This window comes from Ceratotherium simum, chromosome 2, assembly GCF_057802395.1.
Source record: "Ceratotherium simum simum isolate JZ-2026a chromosome 2, ASM5780239v1, whole genome shotgun sequence".
Classification (NCBI taxonomy): domain Eukaryota; kingdom Metazoa; phylum Chordata; class Mammalia; order Perissodactyla; family Rhinocerotidae; genus Ceratotherium; species Ceratotherium simum.
Window position 1 is genome coordinate 57,753,738 of NC_141901.1, and position 23,046 is coordinate 57,776,783.

The 23,046-nt window shown below is 46.9% G+C and overlaps 1 long non-coding RNA gene across 1 annotated transcript; it reads left to right on the forward strand.

The window, feature by feature from the left end:
• Positions 1 to 1,686: 1,686 nt before the first annotated feature.
• LOC147918028 (uncharacterized) lies at positions 1,687 to 22,366 on the forward strand. Its single transcript, XR_015555757.1, has 4 exons — positions 1,687 to 2,020; positions 6,016 to 12,325; positions 12,722 to 12,891; positions 22,112 to 22,366. It is a non-coding gene; the product is annotated as an uncharacterized LOC147918028 (long non-coding RNA).
• The last annotated feature ends 680 nt before the right edge of the window (positions 22,367 to 23,046 follow it).

A 23,046-nucleotide genomic window follows, 5' to 3' on the forward strand; every position in this document is an offset into this window, starting at 1 on the left:
ATACAGCAACTAGAAGGATGTGCAGCTACAACATACAACTATCCACTGGGGCTTTGGGGGGAAAAGTAAAATAAATAAAATCTTTAAAAAAAAAAAAAAAACTTACACAATGCTATATGTTAATTATATCGCAATAAAACTGGAGGGGGAAAACCCCAAGTAGGCCTCCTGAGTGCATTAGTTCTTTTCACAGAATCAGCATGGGAATTCTAAATACATCCTTTTACTTCTTTTTCATGTAACTGCAAGTTAAAGAAATCTGGCAAGATTGAAGAGTAGTGATACCGAACCTCTTAATCTCAAGTTCACGTGCCCCATGCCCAGCAAGCCAAACACTGAGACATTGGTGCTTGGAGATGAGAAAGCTTTATTCCAGTTGGCTAAAATGAGTAGGTTGGCCTGGGTTTGCTCAAATCCACCTCCCCTAGAACAGAAAGCAGGGGGTTTTTATAGAGCTAAGGGGCTTGGCAGGAGGGGCTTCAGGGAAACAAAGGGGTCACTCCCAATAAGCCTCTGGGCAATCTGACTTCTGGGCTTCAACAGCTGCTGAGACCCAGCTATCCAGTGATTGGCCATCCGGTGATCACAACCTCCCCAAAGGCATTCTCTTTCTCCTGCAAAACAGGCTCACAAATCCTCGAGACCCCTGAGTCACCCCTCAAGTTAAACAGGAAAAACAGCAAATTGGTTTAATATCTACAGTACCCCTCAAATACCCGGCTTCAGTAGTTTATCAGTCAAGGCTGTGCATCAGAATCATTAGTGGAACAGAGTCTGTTAATGCAGGTTCCTGGGCTCTGCCCCCGACCTGTTGAGTTTTAGTCTGGGGAAGGTGGTGGTACAGGGCACTTACATATATACTTTTTCAGCCCCCCAAGTGCTGCTGATGGGCAGCGAGGGTTGAGAGCACCAGACTGGAGAGAGCATCCCCAGGCTGGGGAGGGCAATGGTCAAAGTCCTCCAGGCCCCAGAACCAGAGAATAAGCCTCTGGCAGTGAGTTGGGAGGGGAAATCGTGAGAAGTGGGTAGAGGGGGGAAGGGCAGAGAGGGGAGAGGCAGAGAGCAGAAGCTTTCCTGAACTGAGGCAGAGACCCAGCCACACTGGTCACTGTTTGTTTCCTGGCTTGTCCTTGATTTCTCTCCAAGTTTCTTCTCAAATGGGTGACCCTTCACAGGCTGCCCAGAATGAAGGGCACGTCCAGACACCATTACACCCGTTTCTCACATCCTCATTAAACATGCAGAACACGCCTGGACAGTCCAGAAGGACTTCCAACTGGGTGTAAATTCACAAGCCTTCAATCCTGGAAATCTAATTCCCTTCAACACCCTCATAATCATGAAACACTAGAGTTTCAAAACTGTAAATCAGTCCCTTTATTAAAACATATAAATGTGGTACTGTTTTTGAAATTGGGAAATCAACAGTGGGGGTGTCACCGACTAGTGCCCCAAGGAACTCAAGGGTGGGTTTGGAAGCATTTAACTGTTTTTCCAAGTTGTTTTTTTCCTCCTCTTGTTATGTTAAGGAGACACAACCAGCAACCACCCTGAAGCTAACCAAGCCTCCTTACAAGAGCTACTCCCATGACCTTGCCTTATTTTTGAAAGGAAGATCTCTTCAGGAGATTAAGCCTCATTACCATAGTCTGCAGTGTAAGCAGAAGCATGTTTTCCAACTGAGCCTGTGCAATACCTGCCTCTCCCTTTTGAATATTCATTCTCCAACTGAAATAAAAGTTCCTGCTTCCCTTTGTTCCAGGACTCTATGACTTTGGAAATGATTCCTCATGGCCTCCTATTTGCTGCAAATACGCTTTACTTTATGAGATAAATTCCACTGGTATAGAGTCTTATTTAACTCACCAGGAGGTGAGCCCACTTGGTTCAGTAACAGAATTGGTGACCCAGAGGGGACATACCCCTTTGTGATGCCTGTGCTGCCGTCTTGACGTCACTGCCCCGTCGGGAGACCCAGCAGGCGCACTGAGAGCTTTGCTCAGAGGACCTCTCCATGGAGGTGAGTGGCACCAACTCCACAACACGGCTGTAAGAGTTATTTCCTTAAGCTGTCTCACAAAGCCTGTCTGTTGGGGCCTGGCTTCAGGGTTTGAGCCCCACCTGAGGTAGCCCAGCTCAGAGGAGTGAGGGTCCCCTCTCTTTGGAAGGATTGCATGACCCGGCCACTCTGGAAGGGCCAATGCTTGGCTCTGGAAAAACAGGAGCAATCCCTGGTGACTAGTCAGGGGTCAAACGCCATCTGGAGATTGAATCTCATCTGGAGTGCACTGAGTCTCTCTAGGGTTCAAATCCCCTCTGGAGATTGAATGTCACCTGGAGTGATGAGGTAGGGGTTTGAGGCCCCCTGAGGTCATTGAGTCTGTCTTTGTGTTGTGCCTGTGATCAGAGGAGAGGTCTCCTTGGATGGATTTAAACCCCTCTGGAGTTGCTGAGCCTATTATTTGTTTGTTTGTGTGTGCGTTTTTGGTTGAGGATGCTCAACATTAGCATTTTTGTCAAGGACACTCCACATTTTCCACAGTCTGGCTTTTCTGGACTCCTAGGTGTTCTTTTTTTCCTTGACCTCCTTATCAGTGGTCAATGGCTGAAACCCAGTGTCCACTCATTTTATTTTCCCTTAAGGACTCAGTACACAGCCTGGGTCTAGTTTCAGGCTGTGATGGTGCTAAACCTCCTCTGGGCACAACCTTGTGGCATCTGCATCACCACTAACCATTACAGGTTGCTCCTGGGAGGTTGGGAACAGACCATAAGAAAAGACGCTAGAATCCAGTCAGAGAGCTCTTACAATGACTAGTCGTAATCAAATTTGGAGTCTCAGCCTCCTCTCTCGTAGTCTTAATGAAAGAATTTAAACCCACCCCCACCTCTGGGAGCTCTCATCTGGTTTGTGGGCACCTGGAGCCATTCCATGTTGGCCCCTGGGTCAGTCATCTGACTGACAATCTGGAACCCTGTTTAGTCTCCTGTCAAGAACCTCTTGAGTATTTTAGGTGCCTACTGAGTCACTTATGGGGACAGGAGACCTATAATTTATTCTGTAAACTGTCCTTTGGGGTTGCATGCACCAGCACAGGAACTGTTGTTTGTGTGACCCTTATCTTGATAATCCTTGGGAAGAGGCCATGAGGGCAAGGCCTGATCACCTCTTTTCCTTCTTTGTCTGTTGTCACTGAGTCAAGGTTAAGTTCAGGCTGGACCTGAGCAGAACCTGGACCTTCTGTAAAATCGAAAACTTGAAAACTTTTTGCCAGTGACTTAACTCTCAACACTGGCATTGGGAGACCCAGGCCCCAGCCCGCTCCAGGCTTTTCACTCTTGCCTCCTGGCTTGCTTTGTTTTGGCTCAGGGACTAAGTGCCTAGGCTGAGTGGGACCTGACTAAATCTTCTAGCTATATTGATGCCCGCAGTCGGGCTCTGCACCCTTCTCTGGGCCCACTGTCAGTCAGACACTGGCTTTACCACCATGGGGAATGCCCCAAGCATCCCCAGAGACTCACCCCTCAGATGCATTTTAACTGATTGGAAACACTTTCAGTTGGATGGCTTATGCCCCAGAAACTCCATCTTAAAGAAACTTGACTGCTGTCTCCTTGTCTTTATGATGTAGATTTTCTGCTCCCATCTTCTCGAGAACCTAAGAGCCATTCTTTGAAATGCAAATATTTCTAAGAAATTAGTGAGTTTTGTATTGTGCCTGATTCATAACAAAAATTTAACATCTCTGTCTGTGTCTACCTGTGTATTTATGTGTGTCTATATGTATGTGTGGGGGATCAAGGTTGGCCACCTCAAAATGTGTCTCTTTACCTTGAGTGTTTTGGGAACAGGGGACTCTGAGGGAAGCCTTGACCACCCCCACCATTAACTGCCTGACTTTATGTTACCATACCTGATTCATGGCAGTAATTTTAAAACAATAGCTGTGGAAACTCTGTGTATGTGAGTCTATATGTATGTTATATATGTGTAACATTTTACCTCCAGATGGTATGGTCAAAATTAAGAGCTCTGTTTAATTGGCTTAAAGCCTTTAATTGGCTTTCAAGTTAACATGATATAAATTAATCTTTGGTAAATTAAAGCTGGTTTAAGTTTGTTGGTTTGATTGAAATAGGCATGCCTTCAGAGTAGTCAGTATTTGGGTATGATACTAATATGCAGCCTCGGTTTGCTAGTCAAATAAACTCATGTTATCTGTTATAAACTTGTCAGCAAAATAATAGCTTCAAATGATAGTTAATTTGTCTAATGTCTCATGGAGTTTTTGTGGGTAATATAAGCATAATTGTTGAAAACAAATGATTTAGATGAAAATGAGTAAGATTTCTTGGGTACAATAATTATGTTTTATGGTCTGTATACTTGAAAGAACAGCTTCCAAATTCCTTTTTGGTGACTTAAAACTTTAGAGTTTTGCTAAATTATGTTAAATGATAAAAATTTGTTGAGTATCTAGGTCATTTTCAAATAAGATAAAACACAGAAACATTATAGCTAAACATATCTAAGTTTATCTACTTTTGGCTTCTTATTACAGAGAAGCTAAAAAGTATTTGGGTCTATTAGTAAATATGCCTTGTTTTATTTCTATGAAGTAGCATGTTTCTACTTTCTACAAATTATGAAAAGTGTTTAGAATCCTAATGTAAAAGAAAGTTTATAATTGCTTACTTCTTAGTTTTTACTTAAAAACTAAGGTTTCTATGGGTTAAAAATACTAATATGTGATTAAAGCTACTAAAAATTAAGGAAAATATGTTTGTATTCAAGGAAAGATGTATCTTTTCAGTAAACAAGGTCTAAAGAATGGAAATATTTTTGTTTGCTTTGCTAAGAAAAATAAATTTGTCCTAAAGTACTAGAAGGGAAGAAAGGAAGGCATGGGACAAATTCTGAATGTAAAAAGTAAGTGGCAGAAAGTTTCTGAAAGTAAAACCCTGAGGAGTTTTATGCATGGTCAAGTTGGCTAAGATTAAACTAAATCCAATTAAGTAAATGAGTTTTAATGTCACAAGTAAGCTGGTGCAGAATTAAAATTTGGTCTTCTTTCTCTTAAAAGGATAATTTTCTTGAACTTGATAAAGAGATTATAAAAGGTTTTTCTTTATCTTTGAGTAAGTCTACCTAAAAGACAGAAAAACTATGTTTTATTAAAATAATTTCCTATCTTCAAAAAGACTGAGGTCTCTCTATTAATATTTTTTTGACTTTTTAACTCTATGTTTGCCCTTGACAGTTTCTGTTGTCATTTTGATTGAATGGATAACTCAGCATTGTTTCACAGTGAGCATTGTTTCCTACTTGATCAAGTGTTTTAAAACTTTTTGATATTTTTGACAAGCTTCCCCCTATCCCCCCCCCAAAAAAATATTCAAATCCTGAATGAAGTCTTTCTTTTGACCTGGAAGAAGAAAAAAAAAATTTTTTTTCTTTGAGAATTTTCAGAGGGTCCCTGGGACACCTCAAAGAAATTTGTTCTCTTCCTACAAGGAGGAAGATACTAAACTTATTAGGCTTATTTGGTATGTTATATTACATGGAAAGCATTATCAAATAAGTGATGATAAACCTTCTTAGGTGGTATTATGTGTGTAAGTGTTACTGATATAAGTGTTTTAAAAACTGTATAACAGGGCTGGCCCCGTGGCTTAGCGGTTAAGTACACGCGCTCTGCTGCTGGCGGCCCGGGTTCGGATCCCGGGCGCGCACTGACGCACCGCTTCACCGGCCATGCTGAGGCTGCGTCCCACATACAGCAACTAGAAGGATGTGCAGCTGTGACGTACAACTATCTACTGAGGCTTTGGGGGAAAAAAATAAACAAAATTAAAAAAATAAGATAAAATAAAAATAAAAACTGTATAACATTACTAAAATTCTGATCTGTCTTGGTTATCTGTCATAATTCTAGTTATTATTTTAAAGTGTTGTGTGTCACAAAAATGAACCAAATTTCTTTGTTAATTGCCATTTTGGGGTCTTGTTTACAGATATTTATTGTTTTACTCTGATGCTTTTACAAGACATGTTTCATCTTCAGAGGAATTCGTGAAAAGGATTCTGATACTTACTCTAGAAGGCAGGCTTCTGGTAAACTTTCTGATTATAAAACTGAACTGGGTAAGAAATTACAGAACTCTAATAGAAGAACTGATGACCTCATGAAACTGCTAACAGAAGATTAAGATCAAGAATTGATTACACAGGACCGAATGAACTGATGAAGATAATAATTTTTATGATTTTTCATTTGAAATATTGCTGATTTTTTAAATGTTTTTTTTTTCAAATTTAAGGAAAACTTTTTCTCTTTTTTCTTAAGCTAACTTTGACTTATAGCAATTTGGTAAATTATACCTTTGTAAGCATAATTGAAACATTTATCTTTTTCTCTCTACCTGATCCCTCCAGGATTTGGAAACTCTTAGTGAGTAAGTGTTGTTTTCACGGCAATATAGTTATTTGCATAAATTCAATAAGAATCTGTTCTCCTTATAACAGGGGACAATTGGAAACACTGGTTATACTACCAAGGCTTTGGAATATCGTATTTGAGAGAAACATGCATAGACTCAGATATGACCGGATAACTTTTGAGAGACAAAGATCAGACTTTATGGAATAAAGCCACTTGGAAGTATTGGCCTGATACCTTGTTTATGGAAGTTCCAAGCAATCTTACCTGGGAAAATAAGGAAGGTCACTTCTCTGGCATGTGCAAGGAACCTCAAAATATTTTGGGGGAACTCGAAAAGAGAGGAATTCACCAAAATCTGTAGGTATTGCAGGTGAAATCTGATGACAAGCCCTTGGCTTGGCTTTCCCCACCTCGAGAGGCCTTTAAAGTTCAATCTGAGATTCCTCATAAAGAGTTCTAGCAAAGCAGATTTAAAAGAGCCTCTATGATCAGTTCCTGTTCTTGCTGCACTTATGTAAATAATTGAATCAAGTTTTATTGAAACTAGACCTATTTTGCAAACCAATTAGTCTTAATTCAGCTATCGTTGGTAAAAATCAGGGTGATTTTAGAGAGAAAAATTATGTTTCAGTAGAAACTATAGTATACATTCATGGATATTAGATTCTAGTCCTGTTAATTATCTTTGAGGTTTTTGTTTTATATCTGTTAACTGGACTGGATCCTGAATTCTTCTGGTTTCCTGAAATATCTGGCTACAAATCTCCAAACTAATATTTTCAATTTTCCCATCATTTTCATTTGGAATCATTGAGAACTTAACCTGTACTTTTTCCTGAAGCCTTGCAAACTGAAGCTGGAGAACTTGATATAAACTTAAGAGATTCATGTCTGTTGCTGTGTAAGCCACGCAGAAAGATACCTGAATGCAGGATGACGTCATCAGAGACATTTTAAGCTGAAAAAGATGCTTTGATGCTGACATCTAAAAATCTTCTTAACTGGCTGTCCTCTGAATTCAGAAACTGGTTTATAATTTGCTCCAACTATTAACTTTGTTTTTCTTTTGTTTCCATAGAAATGCTTCTTATTAAATACCTGATTGCTTGCTTCTACAATATAGGCCTAACTTTGGGAGCTCACCTGCATCACTGCCTTCTAAAATGAACTTAACTGGACTGATCTATTATCAGGACTAAGAAATGTGTTCAGTGAGTTGGAACAATCTACCACTCAGCTTCTGGACTATGAAAGTTCTTTAAATTGCAAAAGGACTGTGAGTTAGGATCAAAATTGCCAAAGCATTCTTTTCTAAGGAGTCACCCCATGGATCCATCACACACAAGTGAAAAAGGCTCCCACCCCTGAACATCAAGAGAGATCATCACAGACAGTTGATGGCTCTGAGTTTTCTTGCAAACCACTCTCTCCTTTGAAACTCTTGTTTCAGTGACACTATGCAGATAAGTAATGACCAGCTATCCACCCCAGGCTCTGCCCTGGATCCTAACCAACCCCCTACCATTTAAGCACAGTATGCTTCCAAGGAGGTTGCATGTTCCTGGGCAGCAAGACTAGGTCCGTCAGAGAGATGGGCAACCCAGTAGCTAGACTATAAAGAGCTAGTGGAATCTGAAGGTGGGATGGAGAGGCAAGTATGCCCAGATCCTAAACACATTGAGGCTATAAAAGTACAAATGGTTGTTACGAACAATTTGTGGCTATGCCTCTGGTGACCCACACACCTATTTGAAGATTAGCTGTAAATTCTGCTCCTCTATTGGTCCCTATGACAACACCAATGCTGAGCAGGAAGCAGTTACAGAAGACGGACCTTCGACCTGTGCCCCTCAAGAATGAGGGGCAGGATAAAACTAGAGGGGGGATTTGTCACTGACTAGTGCCCTAAGGAACTCAAGGGTGGGTTTGGAAGCATTTAACTGTTTTTCCAAGTTGTTTTTTTCCCCCTTTTGTTATGTTAAGGAGACACAACCAGCAACCACCCTGAAGCTAACCAAGCCTCCTTACAAGAGCTAGACCCATGACCTTGCCTTATTTTTGAAAGGAAGATCTTTTCAGGAGGAGATTAAGCCTCATTACCATAGTCTGCAGTGTATGCAGGAGCATGTTTTCCAACTGAGCCTGTGCAAGCGAATATGAGCCTCTCCCTTCTGAATATTCATTCTCCAACTGAAATAAAAATTCCTGCTTCCCTTTCATTCCGGGACGCCATGACTTTGGAAATGATTCCTCATGGCCTCCTATTTGCTGCAAATACGCTTTACTTGGTGAGATAACTTTCACTGGTGTAGAGTCTTATTTAACTCACCAGGAGGTGAGCCTACTTGGTTCAGTAACAGGCAGAGCTAAGTGCCCCAAAGGTATGTTATCTGAGTTATGCAAATACCCACAGAGAGCCAAGGTAGTGTGGGAGATCAAGATTTGGCCACCCTGAAATATATCTCTTTACCTTGATTGTTTTCTCTGAGGGACATTTGACCTCCCCCACTAACTGCCTAAAGAATTTGACATGGTGGCTCCTTCCTGGAACAGATCTTCTATCATGATGGCTATAAAGAATATGTAGGATAGAGGTTACAATAGCAAAGGCACCAAGCCTCTTTTATCAAAAAACTCTGTCTCTCCCTGACCACATTATCTATAGATGACCCCAAAAAGAATTGTCCTCCTGCCCTCTGAAGTCCCAGGCCACTACCCACCCCCAACACGCTCCTCGCCTTTAGCTGCAATACTTAAGCAAGCAGCTTAGACAGAGGGACGAGTTGCTCATTTCTGACTTTCTCCCATGTATACATGCTATTAAACTTGTTATTATTTTCTCCTGCTAACCTGTCTTGTTGATTATTTGGCCAGCCAGAAGAACCTTAAGGAAAAGGGCAGAGGGAGATTCTCCCTCTTCCCCCGACAGTAGCAAAAAGCTCCGAGCAAGCAGATCACAGGAAGGAACAGAAACCAATCAGACACTCTGTGAAAATAGGCAGGGGGAAGACAGAACCCAGAGACTGGCGCGCAGCTTCTCACTGCGGCCTGGGGTCGAATCCTGACTTTGCCGTTTACTAGCTGGGGGACTTGGGGCGAGTTTCTTAATCTCTATATAGTCATGCGTCGCTTAATGACAGAGATACATTCTGAGAAATGCATCGTTGGGCAATTTCATTGTTGTGTGAACATCATAGAATACTTACATAAATCTAGACGGTATGACCTATTATGCACCCAGGCTATATGGTACTAATCTTATGGGACAACCATAGTACATGCGGTCCGTCGTTGACCGAAATGTCGTTATGCAGCGCGTGACGGTACTTGAATTTCCTCCTCCGATTACAGTAGTACATGCATGCCTCATAGGGTTTCTTTCTTCACCAAATTTTTATCAGGCATGCAGTATGTGCCAGGCACTCCTGTGAAATTCAGCAGTGAACAAAACAGGCAAAGTTCAGACTTCACAAAACCTTCATTCAGTGGGGTTGTTTTGGGGATTAAATCTGTTAACATGTGAAAAGCACTTGGAACAGCACCTTACACATATTTGGGCCTGAGTTCTCGCCCCAGGTCCCTTGCAGCTCTGATATTCTCTGAGATTTGATCCCTGCATTTGGCTGCAGGCCTCCTCCCTAATTCCTCTGTGAACAAGGCTCCTCTGCCTCACCCTGCCAGAGAGGGGCTCAGCTCCTCCAACTAACAGAGGTTGGAAACAGTCTTTCTCTTGCTTTTTGCCTGAGCGTGCAGTTTCTTGCACCAAGTGATGGTCCCCTCTCCCCTGCTCCCTGAAATATTTCCTCCCCCTGGCCTCTGCTCCTGGATGTCTTGAGGAACAAAAACTTCCTGACAGCCAAACACCTTGGTAGGACAAAGGTATTTAGGAAAGATCTATGTTCCTCTTTAAAGATGGGGCCTGTTTGCAGTGACTAATAATCCCAGTCGAGATTTACTGAGTGCCATTTATGTGTCTACTACGTATTCTTTCTCACTGGATTCTCAAAACATCTCTTAGGATAATGAATTTCCTCCCCCATTTTATGGATGAGGAAACTGAGGCTCAGAGAAATTAAGTAAATTGCCCAAGGACACACAGTTAGTAAGTCACTGAGGTGTATTTGACTCAGTCCAGTCAACCCCAAGGCCTGGCTCTCCCCAGGACACCACACTGCCTACAAAAGGCCTCAGAGTGAAACCACAGGACAGAAAGATCCAACAACAATCCAAGACTGTTTCCAAACACCGTGGGAGCCGATCCTAGGCAAACTTGGCAGTAAGCAAGAGGCCCTTACGTGCCAAGCACAGGGGATGTTTCTTAGAATGCTTTGTCTCCTTTGTATTCATTATCGGCAAGGAACACAACTTCACAAGGCCAGCATATTTCAGTGTAATGTAGACCCTATAAACACCCGGAAGCAGTGGCAACAGATATGCCAGAGAGAAACCGTAAGCCAGAAAGAATGTGCTGGAAAGTTTCAGGACAGTGCTCTGGGGTGCAAAAAATGTCTTTATGTTACTAACCACATACACAGGCTCTTTACCCGCCACACAAGTGCGGCCAAGTAAAAACTGGAACGCCAGGCTTATGGCAAGGAAGGGTTTATTATTATCGAAAGGCAGCCAGACGAGGAGATGTGAGTTAGAACTCAGATCCACCTCCTAGAAGGGAAAAAGATAGGGGTTTTTATCTGGGGTTTTAGGTAGGGGAGGGGGAGCATCTGGCCGTGCTGGTTGGCACCTTCCCGCCAGCCTACATTTGGCCTTGAAGACTGAATTTCTTTTCCCTTGACTGTCTGGACTTTTCTGGTTAGTTTTCATCTTTAGCCTCTGTTTGGCCTCGTGAGGCTGCTGGCAGGGAAGGACATGGTGAGATAAGGGAATCCACAGCTGGGTGGCCTTGGTTGTCTGCTTCTGTGGTAGAGGGTGGATTCTGGTGCCAGGAAACTGAGGAGTTGGGGTCTGGGGAGCTTCAGCTTCTTGATGTTCTCTGGATGTTAGTTTCCCTGTAACAAATCTCAAGAACTCGTAATTGGCCAAAACTTCATTGTGGGCCCAGCATGAGACCACCTGGTCTTTTAACAATTTGTAACTTCTATTTGCCTTGTGAAGTTCTGGGACACAAAGTTTTAAAAAACCAATATTTACTTATGAATGTAACTTAGACAAGCAGGGAAAGGGGATGGGGATGAGTGCTTTTGGTTTTAACCCCATATATGCTGGGTTTAATGTAGGGGAACTGATATCAAGGCCTGTATCAATTAGGCTGCAACAGTCCCATGCTATTGAACCTCTGGGCTTTTGGACAACATGGGGAGAGGAACGAACTTCTACATACGAAGAAAGCATACAGAGAAAGGGTGAGGCCGAGCGGGGAAGGCAATGGGTTGGATCTGGCAGGAGCGCAAAGCAGGTTACAGGCTTGGCCAGGAGACTGGAGCTGGGCCTTCTATGCATTCAGACGGTCTGATCCGGGGTGGGAGAGAAGTAGGAATCTCCAGGCAGCGATGATGGTGGTGGTGGTGGTGTGGTTCAGGGGGCTCTGCCCCTGGTGGAGCATCAGGGGCTGGGGTCTCAGTGGGCAATCTGGGATTCCAGGCCGACTCCAGCTTGACGGAGATCTGCCTAATTCAACAGGAAGCAGAGGTGCTGTGTCTGAGCCTTCCCACCCTCCACCTGCCTCTGGGCGTTGGCCGGGCCCTGTAGGCAGAGGCAAGGCCGTTGGTGCAGTAGTTGGGGCTGCCTGGGCCTGTCCAGGGCCTGCCCCTCCCCTCTGATCTCACCCCCTTCACTGCAGAAAGTGCAGCAACCCCCTCTACTCTGGAGGGAGTGTAGGCAAGAGAAGGACGGAAGAGGAGCCTAGAAGGATCGTCTGGCCAGGGGTCAGTACCGGGAGAAGAATGGTGAACCCCGACTTATCCCACAGTTCCTGGACTGCATGATGACAGCTAAATAGACATGCAAGTTGAAGCAATTGGTACTCTGTAGGGCCTAAGTCCCCGCCCCATTCATGGGGAGGACAGTTCCAACAGCGCCCCCTGGTGGCCAAAGGTGCGGGTCCCAGGTGGGGAAAGGCCCCGCTGGGTCCCTCCTGCCTGGGGAATGCGCCGCTTCAGCCCCAGGGGAACCCCTCCAGGCGTCCCACAGAACCCTAGCCCGCTGGGGTCTCAGCGCTCCCCACCTGCTCCACTGCTCCTGCAAAGGGCAGGCCTCTGTCCTCATAAGATGGACAGCCCATTAGGCGCCACCTCGCAGCTACAGCTTTTTGGGTTTTTCAGGGTTCTTTGTCCAGGGACAGAAGTCACATCCCCCAGGGGCCGGCAGGAAGACCGGGGCATCCTGTCGCAATCCTAGGAAGTGGCCTTCAGAGAAGGATGGCCACCTTTTACTGAATGGCTGAAGGTGGCCACCTTGCACATACTGTTTTATTCCTTACCACCTCCATGAGGTAAGTAGTATTATTAGCCTTTTTTACCCGTAAGAAAACTGAAGCTGGTTGTTTCTTCTCACAGTTTTTCCATATTGAGGCGAAATTCATGTAACACAAAATTAAACAAAGTGAGCAATTTAGTGGCAATTAGTACATTCACAATGTGTAACCATCACCTCTATCTAGTTCCAAAATGTTTTTATCACCCCAAAAAGAAACCCCATATCCATTAAGCAGTTGCTCCCCCTTATCCCCCTTCCTCAGCCCCTGGCAACCACCAATCTGTATTCCATCTCTATGGATTCACCTATTCTGGATATTTCATATAAATGGAGTCATACAGTATATGACCTTTTGTGACTGGCTTCTTTCACTTAGTGTAATGTTTTTGAGGTTCATCCATGTTGTAGCATGTATCAGTACTCCATTCCTTTTCGTGGCTGAACGATATTCCACACATGGCTATACCACATTTTGTTTGTCCATTCATCTGTTGATGGACATTTGGTCTATTTTCACCTTTAGGTTATGGTGAACAGTGCTGCTACGAATGCGCATGTTCATGTATTTATTTGAATACCAGTTTTCTGTTCTTTGGGATATATACCTAGGAGTGGAATTGCTGGGTCAGATGGTAATTCTATGTTTAACTTTCTTTGTGTGTGTGAGGAGGACTAGCCCTGAGCTAACATCTGATGCCAATCCTCCCCCTTTTTTCTTGAGGAAGACTGGGCTAACGTCCATGTCCATCTTCCTCTACTTTATATGGGACGCCGCCACAGCATGGCTTGCCAAGCAGTGCGTTGGTGCACGCCCTGGATCCGAACCTGCGAACCCCGGGCCACCGCAGCGGAGTGTGCACACTTAACCGCTTGAGCCACTGGGCCAGCCCCTCTATGTTTAACTTTTTGAGGAACCACCAAACCATCTCCCACAGCTGCCGCACCACTTTACGTTCCCACCAGCAATATGCGATGGTTTCCATTTCTCCATGTCCTTGCCAACACTCTTTTTCTTCTTTCTTTCTTTCTTTTTATTATAGCCATCCTAGTGGTTGTGAGTTGTACTGAGGCTGATTTTTTTTAAGTGACTTAATTTAAAATCAATTTAAGGAAAACTATTAAGAAAATAATAGCGTGGCAGCATGTGGATAGGGTAGGTAAGACTGCCAAACCCAAAGTCTCTAGCTTGGAAGTAGAAAAACACATTTAAGCAGGTTCCTCACTCTCCACCGGCCCACTCCGCCTCCCCTCTAGCAACCCGTGCCAAACCCAGCCCTGACTCCGCTGGAGGCTGCAATCTCCTCCATACTTCTGGGGGCGTCCAGGTGAGCTCCAGGTTGAGGCAAGCCTCCTCCAGGGGGGCTGTCGCTGTGTCTCCCTGCTTCACACTGGGGACCTGACACAGAGCCCAAGTCTCCTTCGCAGGCTCTGCCACGGTCCTGTGCACGAGGATGCCCCGACTCCATCGCCAGAGTTCCCGGGGCAGCTCTGTGGGTTAGCTCCACCCCCACCTCTCCTCATAATTTTGGTTTTTAACTTCTTATTGGAGTATAAAATTCTTACCAAAGAAAGTACACAAGTGATAAGTGTACAGTGTGATGTATTTTCACAAATTCAATGCTCTGGATAACCCAGAGAACAGAACATCATCAACACTCCCAAACATCCCCCAAAGGCTGTCCTAACCCAAGGGTAACCACTAGTCTGACTTTTAATTCCATAGATCAGTTTTGCCTGGCTTGAGGTTTACGTAAGTGGAATCACGTCACATATGCTCTTTTGTGTCTGGCTCCTTCCGTCAGCACTGTTTGTGTACCATTCCTTCATGCTGTTGTGTGTGGCTGTGGTTTGTTCATTTTCATTGCTGTCTAGCATTCCATTGTGGACTATGTGTTGCACTCGATGGATGGTGCTGCTATGACATTCTACCCAGGAGTGGAGTTCCTGGGTCACTGGGTACACCTGTGTTCCCTTTGCCAGATACGACCAAACAGTTTTCCGTAGCTGCACCAATTGACGCTCCCGCCAGTAATGCATGCGAGTTCCAGCTGCCCCACATCCTCACCAGCGCTTGGTGTTATCAAGCTTTTTCCTTTTGGCCATTCTGGTGGGTGTGTGTTAGTAACAGTTTGAGGTCTTAATTTGTGCTTCCCTGATGGCAAATGAAGATGAGCGCTCTTCATGTGTTTACTAGTTATTGAGATGTGCTCCAAGATCTCTACTTGTTCTCTATTAGTTGTCTTTTTCTAATTGATGTGTAGCTCTTTATCTATTCCAGATACAAGCCCTTTATTGACTGCTCCCTTTCTGTGGCTTTTGATAAATAGAATTTCTTAGTCTTGATATAATCTATCAATTTTTTTTCCTGCATGATTAGTGCTTTTTGTATCCTGTTTGAGAAACCTTTGCACTCCAGGGTCATCAAAATGTTCGTCTATATTTTCATCTAAGAGCAGATTCTCAGGACATGTAGAATTGACTTTGGTGCATGGTGAGAAATTGGAGTTGGCATTTTTCCCAGATGCATATCCAGCTGACCCTGCACCAGTTACTGGAAAGGCCATCCTTTCCCGACCCCCAGTTTTGGGGTGAGCGATGATAGTAATTTCTCTTTGACTCAGGGCAGGAGCGGGTGGAAGGTATTCTACTTTCCCCAAATGTTGGAAAAAGGTTGCACTTAGGACTGTCTCCATCATAGCCACACAAGTAGCAAATAGTCCCTAGGAGAAAAATAATTCTGCCCAGGAGCCAGCAGTCAGTAAGGAAATCAAGGAGAGACCCCAGGGATGGGAAGACGTCTATGGCTGGGACATTCATAGAGTGTCCAGGGGATGGGGTTTTGGCTTCGCAGGTGTGAAACAGAAAATGGGGACGAAGAGTTGACTCTAACTTTGACTGGGCCACAGAGACAGGACAGCCCCAGGGGACCTGGCTGCCATCCCAGAGAGCAAGGATTGTTGACCAGGTCCCAGGGCTGCAACCACTTTCCGGATGTTCTACATGGAAATCCACTAAGAGGAGCTGGTGAGGCCAGGCTAGAGGCCAGCCTTCCCTTACAGTCTCAGGGACCAGCCCCCACCCTGCCTAGCCATGATAGGCCCCTTGGCCACCTTGTTCACAAAACACAAAGGAAGAAGGCAGTGGGGCACAACAGTTAGAGCATTGCCTCTGGAGCCAGACCTCCTGGGTTGGCATCCTGGGTCCACCTCTTACTAGCTGCGTGACCCTGGAAAGTTTACTTAACCTCTCTGTGCCTCCTTTTCCTTCTCTGTAAATGGCAATAATAGTAGCACCTACTTCATAGGGCTGATTTGAGGATTAAATGAGACTGTACATGTAAAGTTCCTAAAACAGTGCCTGGCATATGGGAAGCACTCAGTAAATGTTAGCTATTGTTATCATGATTCTTGATGGCTAAATTCAGGGCCCCAAACTCCCTGCCAGTGCTATTTGCTGAGCATCCACAGGGAGCAAAATACTGGACTAAGCATCATGGGACAAGCCTCCCATGCCACCTGACTCAGCCTCTGCCTCTGAGAGAGGCAAGGAGACCCCTCCAGGTCCCATCCCAGGGAGGCACTGCCCTGCAGGCCAAGGCAGTGCTGTCCCCTTCTCCTGTGGCCTTTGAGACACTGACCCCACACCAGAGGATGAGGGAGAGATGCCCCCAGGCCAGCCCCAGGATGGCTTCCTCTCTCCCCCTCCATGCAGATCCTCCCCATCCTTGCGAAGCCTGATCAAAGCTCACCTCCCCCTTGGGCCCTTGCCCAAGTGCCCCAGACCCCAGAGCTTCTCCCCACCCTGACTACCACAGCCCATATGGGCCTCTGCCAGGGCTCTTAGCAAGGGGCCTTATTTCCTTGTTTAAAACTGGGGTGCAGCGGGTACACGGCGGAGGGGGGACAATTAGGCATTTCTCAGAGTTCTAAGGGTTACAGGAAAATCCACTCAGAGGAGACAAAATGAATTCCTGCAGAAATCATCTTAATACTAAGAGGAGTTCCAGATGAAAAGCAGAGCAGTCAGATCTGCTAACGTAATGTGATGTAAAAGATGATGTGGCCTAACCACATGTGGCCCACAGGCCTGGAGGAAGAATGTGGTAACGAGAGAACAGAGGTGGAGCTGGGGTCTAGATCAGCACAGCCAAAGGGCCAGAATGTACACCTCCAGGCTTGCCCAGGAGAAAAGGTGTCCAAATCAGCTGGCCCCTGGCCAGCTCTCCTAGGGGCGTCCTGGCTTGAGCCTACGCCTTAGCTCTCACCGGGGGGATTCATCCGTGAGCCAACCAGCCTAGTGGGATGGTGGGGCGGCATCCCGCAGGTGCCCACTGCATGCGATAGTGGGCACGGTGCCAGTAGAGGGTGCCCCAGCCCAGCCCCTGAGCCAGGAGCTGCGGGAGGAAGCAAGAGCTGTTCTCACAAGGGTCTCAGTACTGCCACCCTGTGGGCAAGTTGGGAACTGCAAAGGGGTACCAGTCAGGGGGCAAGTGGAAGCTGAAATCCAGCCTACACTGCCCACCAAGGAACTTGCCCTGGCACGGCTGCAACCACCTAGAGGGAGGGACACTCTTTTCTCTACCCAAAGATGCCATCGATTCTGTGAGTGATCAGGGCTAAGTCTGCCTACAGGGCCCGCCTTTTCCTGACTCACACAAAGGTGGCATGCGGGTAAGCATCAGCTTTGGGTTTGTGCATGATCCAGGTGTCCAAGCAGCCCGGCAGGGTACCTGGTGCACAGGGACAGGATGCAGCAGAGGGGGAGGGAGAGAGCCACACACCAGCATTCCTCACAACGGGGGCTCCAGCGCCCAAGGCAGACCGCCCCGGGGATGAGTGTGTGCACTCCCGTGGCAGCCCCGGGGGCACTCGGGCAGCTCTGTGGGAGCCGTGCCTCATTCAGCTGCAGGACAGGATTGGGGTGGAGCAGAGGTGACTGTAGCTTCATCTGATTCATAAGCTCACATGGGATGCTGCCGAGAACTCCCAGACCCGGCTGGTTAACACCCTCCAAGAGCAGGTGCAAGAGCCAGTGGCATCAGCGATAATGTGGCTACGTGTGCACCCTGAGGCTGCAGGCACCCAGGAACCCCAGGGCCAGGCTGCCACCTGGGGCAGGATAAGCACTGACGAGCCCCAGGGTGATCAGGGACCGAAAGCCAGCGTGTGCTCTGCTCTCCAGGCTGCGCTCCCCAGCATGAGGCTGTGTCCGCCCAAGGAAGGGGCGTCTTTTTCTAAACCTGTGAAAGCACTCTACGAGCCAGCATGGCTCCATCCGGGGGCACATGGGTGCAGAGGCCTAGGGCCAATACAGGCTGTTCAAAACCCTGGTTCCAACTCACTGCTCACCAACCATTGCTTGTTGAGTTTTGAAAAAATCCTGTGCTTGGTGTTTTGACTCCTTGTTGTAAGCTGGAAAGTAGTTTACCTGGTCTGCGGCACGTCCCCTCTGAGCTGGGTTAGAGGGAGTCAGTTCCTATGGACTGGTCATCTCTGGACGCTGTGAGAGATTGAGGATCTGGCCTGCAGGGCCTCCTCCCCGGTGGCCTGTTGAACACCATCTCCATCTCCATCTTGACCTCTGTTAACATGTCTACCCACTCGAGGCCCTCAGTGAGTAATGCAAGGGAGCCTCCCCTCCTTCCTCCTCCTGTCCCCCCACCTCTGCCCCAGCACAGGCCTCTCTCCCAGCAAATGTGTTTCCTGACTCCAAGATGTGAGCAAAGAGCAGCAGCAGGAATCAGCCTCCATGGTCTGCTGAGGAGAAGGGAGGGTGGGTGGAGAGATGGAGGCAGTGAGGAAGCAATAAGGGTGAGTGAGAGCAGGGTCACCCATGCCAAGAGGCAAGAAATGTTCCCCAAAAAGGAGCAGTCAGCAGGCTGCAGTGTCTCGGAAAGATCAAGGGGACCAATGCGGAGAGCTGACCTTGGAAGGGGAGGCCAGTGAGGACGGGCTGGGAGAAGTGGCAGCAGCCCAAGGGCAGGCAGGAAGAGTTTGATGAGGAAGAGGAGGATAAGAAGGTCCTTCCCCCGGCTTACCTCTCACGCGGTGGGTAACACTGTACACAGGGTGGCGCTGCTCTCCTAACGGAGAAAGAAAATGCAGCTGTGAGTCAAGACGAGGCTACTCAAGGGGGAGATGATGGCACAGGCAAAGCTGTTGGTGTTGTCCGAGGTGCCCCGGCTTCCCTTTGACAAGACCCGGAGGCCTGTCACCTCAGCGGTGTCTTGGTTGGAGGTCACTGTGTCGTGATGACTGTTATTCAGATGCTCTGAGACGACGTGGTCTTTCAAGATTCTGGAGTTTGCAGTCCTCCAGGGATGTGCACCTGTGCTTCAGCGTGAACTTGGGAGTCAAACGGACTTAGATTTGAACGCTGGCTTTACCTGGTGCCTGCTGTATAACCCAGGGCAAGTTCCTTAATTTCCTTGTACATCAGGATATCATCTGTGGAATACGGATAACAGTAGATACTTCTCAGTGTTGAGAGAATTCTTTTTTAGGTTATTCAGAGAAAGGAATGAGATAAGTAGGAAGTTAGCTGATGAGGTCTCGGAGCAGACAAGAAGGAGCCGGTGGGAGAGGGGCTGAGATGAGGGCAGTAGGTGGGGCAGAGAGAGGTTCGCATGGGGAGCCCCAGACTCCCCAGCCACCCAGGGAGGGATCTAGCACCCGGAGCTGGAGGGATGTCTCCCAGAAGGTGCTCATGCCCAAGGCAGGGGCGCGAGGTGGGGAGCAGAAAAAGAGGCGGCCCGGTGGAGTTAGAGATGCAGGGGTACTTGCCCTCAGAAGTCTTGGTGGCCTCAGTAAGGCCCAGACCTCACCCCTGCTGCTCTGCCTCCAGCCCCCCCCCAGCTTCACTCTCACCTGGAAGCCGCCCACCTACTCACCCCCATTCCGGCCTCTCACCAGGCCCAGCCCCAACTCTCCAGCAGGTCTCAAAGGAAGATCAAAGGTAAGAAGAGCACTGGGCCAGGAGTCCAATGCCAGGTCCTTGCCAGGTCACTGCCTCCCAGCCCTGTGACCAGGCAAGTGATGGGACTTTTCTGATTTTCTACAGAATTTTCTTTCATTATCCACTATTTATGTAAAACATACATGCATTTCTGTTTGGATCCTATTTTATTTCAAAAGAATTTTAGGCTGCTGGTCAGAATAATCCCAGTCCTGTCCAACTTGTAGGCTGTTGTAAAAATTAAATGTGGAAAATTATGGGGGGCTGGCCCAGTGGCATAGTGGTTGGGTTTGCATGCTCTGTTTCACGGCCCGGGATTCGCAGGTTCAGATCCCAGGTGCAGACCTACACACCCCTTATCAAGCCATGCTGTGGCAGGCGTCCCACATATAAAGTAGAGGAAGATGGGCACAGATGTTAGCCCAGGGCCAATCTTCCTCAGCAAGAAGAGGAGGATTGGCAACAGATGTTAGCTCAGAGCTAATCTTCTTCACCAAAAAAAATAATAATAATAAAGTGGAAAATTATGAAGCACAAAACAAATGTGATATTATTGCTATTTTCTCCAGAAAAGAATTAGCCCACCCTTCTCTGGCCCCCCAGTGAATTTTCTGATAGTAACTCCATAATCTTCCAAGTCCTCTGGGCTTGAACTTGGGTATGATGTATGATTTTCTCTTCTTCCAATGTCGAGCATTAGCTTCTATTGAAATTTCATAAGTTTCATGTATGCACTGAGGGTTTTCTGTGTGCTGGTCACTCTGCTAAGAGCTTTATATACAGTATTTAATGTCCACAACCACCAGTGCGTGGATCCTGATATCCCCATTTTATAAATAAGAGAACTGAAGCTCAGGGTTCCTGTACTTTGCCCAAGATATCACAGTAAGAAGTGAAAGAGCTGTACCATGAGATAGTGATTTTAACCCAGGGGTCACAAACTCAGAGACCTCCCTGGCAATGTATGGATTGAGCCAGGTGTAAGGCAACAGGGAAAGGTGGGGCTTTTGGCCAGCTGGGGCGCACACCCACCTCAGGGCACTCACATTCTCAGTCTTTTATCCGGCTACTCCAGCCACAACAGTTCTGCCACCCCTGTCTTAACCACTGGTCTTAACTGCCTCCCCAAAAGCTCCTGTCCATCCCCACTGCCACTACCCCGGTCCTCATCACTCACTCCACAGCCTCCTCCACGGCCTTCCTGCCTCCAGTCTCACCCACGCCAGTCCCTCTGCTTTCCAGAGCCAGACACTGTCCCATCCCTGAGCACCCAATCCTACAGAGACCTACCCCCACCAAACACGCAGCACTCACAGGCACACCCTGGGGACCATCGTAGAGTGGGAGGAACAGGGACTTTGCAGCCAGACAGTTCTGGGTTCAAATCCCAGCTCTGCCGTTTGCTAGCTGGGTCACCTTGGATAAGTTACTTAACCTCCTGAACCTCAATTTTCTATCTCTAAGAGGGGGAGCATGATGACAGCTATCACTCAGAGTCCTTAGGCGCACTAAATGCATTCACACTTGTGAAGTGCTCAGCCCAGTGCCAGGCACCCAGTTGGTATTTACCCCACCATGGAAAACGCATGGTGGATACACAGGCTGGGAACGGGTTGGTACTCTCTCCCCTTTACATATCACCCCCAAACCTGGGAAGTCAGGGAGGAGGGGGGACTTGCCCAGCTAATAAATGGAACACTCAGGTTTCAAATCCAGGTCAGTTTCTCATCTGCAAAATGGAGACAGCGACTCCAGCCACACGTGGTCATTGCACAGACCTAGAGAAGACGCCTGTGGCAGGAGGAGGTGCTCTGAATCTGCCGAGCCTAGTTAGGGAGGCAGGAGGGCGAAAGGGGCCTGAATGAGCTGATCCCCACCCCACTCCAGAGCAGAACTGCAGGGCAGGGCCATCTGCAGCCCTTTACAGACCCTGCGCCTGATTCTTGGAGGCCCCACCCTCATCGTAACAAACATTCACATGCACCCACATCCCTCATTAAAGAAAACACTTCTTTGCTTTAAATGTAAAAGGATTTTTATAAATTTGCTTTTGAAATTACTTGATGATGAGTAACTCATTTAATTTACTATTGGCTATGATTTCTCTTCAATCACCCTGCATATTCTGGAACTCTTGCCAAAAATCCAACTCAAAAATTGTTTTCAATATAATGACGTTTGTAGGATACCAAACTTAACAAATATTAAAGTTGACATGACTTTCTGATGGTGTTTAGTTGAACATTTATCAATTTTGACATTGTCTTTTTCATATTTTGCAGCCCCCAAAGTTTTTCTTTCCAGTCTCCGACATTTCCCAGGCCTTTGGAGGTCGGCCCTGGCCCCTGGACAGCACGAGTTTGCTCAGGAAGCCAGGGCACTTGATCCTCCCCATCTCCAGACACGCAGGCCACCCCTGCAGGTCCAGCTGCAAGAACACCCAGCCCAGACTGTCCAGGGCATCCTAATTCGGGAAACTTTTCTCATTTTGATGAGTGATTTGCCAAACGTTGGATTAAATATGGTTTAATGCTTTATTAGAGTTTCATATAAATAAATTTACAAATGAGGCAACACTTCGATGGGGCGAACATTCCACTGTAGGGTGTGGAAATCAGGATCACTGTCCTCCTAACCAAGCCCCACCCCTCCCACCCCCCCCACCCCCGCCACCTGGTGGGCACAGCCAGCTAGCTGCCCCCGCTCCCCTCAACTCCTCCAGGAGGGGGCGCCAGGGAGGTGAACCAGGGCAGGGCAGGTTCAAGGTGGCCTGGCACAGCCGCGTACTGCCCAGCCCGCGATGCTTTGTGACTGACAAGGGACAGTCCCAGTGCAGATTCACTGGGGACCAGCCCCCCAGGGCGGACTGGGCAAGGCGAGTTTGTTTGCCTGTTTTATTGCACTCTGGGGCCTTTCGAAGCAGATCAGCTTTTTAAAATTCCCTCTGCCGCCCGCGGTCATTGCCCTCTCCACACAAGAGGCAGAGCCCTGGCTCCCGACTACAAGAAAGGGAAGACGCTGCCTTCTTCACCAAGACATCCAGACACACCTCCCTGAGCAGGTCACTAGGAGGCGTATGACGTGATCCCAAAAAAAGGGAGGTGGAAGGATGGCACGGGAGGAGTCAGGGAGGTAGGGGGTAAGGAGAGGACTTCCACCTCGGTTACGCACTTTGATTCGTTTCTATCAAGAAGCAGTAAATAATTTTATATCTTGG